Raw genomic sequence first — 1,494 nt, forward strand, 5'->3', positions numbered from 1 at the left:
GGTCATATATTTGTATGCAGTCCATCAGAATAATTTTCGCTGTGTTCATTTTCCTTTGCTAATGTCTAAAGGAAAATGGACCTTAACGTACCGAATTGTAGGGATGTTGATTGCATGGCAAATTTACACATTCCTACAGTATAATGTAACTTATTTAAGGTTCATTTTCCTTTACAAATTGGCAGAGGAAAATGACCATAACGAAAATTATTCCTTTGGACTGCATATAAATATGGGACTGGGAGGCGTGACCAGTCTTAAGGAATATAATGGATAGGAAGAGTATTCGGACTTACGAGGTTTTTAAAGAAAGCCATCGATATGCAGTCCAAAAGAATAATTTTCATTATGGTCATATTCCTTTGCCAATTTGTAAAGGAAAATGAACCTTAAATACATTATGCTGTAGGAGTGTGTAAATTTGCCATGCAATCAACATCCCTGCAATTCGGTACGTTCAGGTCCATTTTCCTTTAGATATTAGCAAAGGTAAATGAACACAGCGAAAATTACTCTGATGGATTGCATACAAATATATGACCGGGAGGCGTGGCCAGTCTTAAGGGATATAATAGGTAGGAAGAACATTTGGACATACGAGGTTTTAAAAGAAAGCCATCGATATGTGGCTGGAAGTCGTGACCAGTCTTAAGGAAAAGCATGGATAGAAACAGCATTAGGAGATACGAGGTTTTAGAAGTAAGCCGTCGATATATTAATATTCGATTCCAATGATTATCCATGATCCCCATGTTGCCGAGCCTTGCACACTGCACATTCACATGACAGGATATGCTCTGATTGAAACACTGCAGAGGAAACAGAGAATATGTTCCGAAAGATAAAGTTGAAAGGTTGATTCTTTTTCTAACCTTGAAATATACAGTTTTCTGTGGAAAAATAAATTTATACTTTAAATTTTTAACATGAACATGACGTGGTGAATTATTAAAGAAAAGCAACAACTAATAACTTTGGAATATTTTACCAAACTAACACGGCGTAATAGGCCAGAATCAATAGATCTCCACTCATTTTTGTCAGGTGATTATTCTGGGACTCAGTTTACATACAAGAGAGTAAGTAAACCAGTACTCGCCGGGCTGAGCGGCTCAGACGATTGAGGCGCTGGCCTTCTTACCCCAACTTGGCGGATTCGATCCTGGCTCAGTCCGGTGGTATTTGAAGATGCACAAGTACGTCACCCTCGTGGCGGCAGGTTTACTGAAACGTAAAATAACGTCTACGGGAATAAACTACGGCACCTCGGCGTCTCCGAAAACTGTAAATGTAGTTAGTGGGACGTAAAAGCCAATAACATTATTATTAATAATCTCGTCTAGTCCCGATGTGATTATTTGCAGTGCTTTAAGTTTTGCGTCGAATTTGAAGTCATAGGAATATGACATATCACCGTGAAAATATAAGAGGCATTGACTGAGATTCGAAATGATATTAACAGGGCCCTCGTCTTCGCAGACATGCAGGTCGCCT

Source organism: Anabrus simplex, chromosome 1 (assembly GCF_040414725.1).
Source record: "Anabrus simplex isolate iqAnaSimp1 chromosome 1, ASM4041472v1, whole genome shotgun sequence".
Lineage (NCBI taxonomy): Eukaryota > Metazoa > Arthropoda > Insecta > Orthoptera > Tettigoniidae > Anabrus > Anabrus simplex.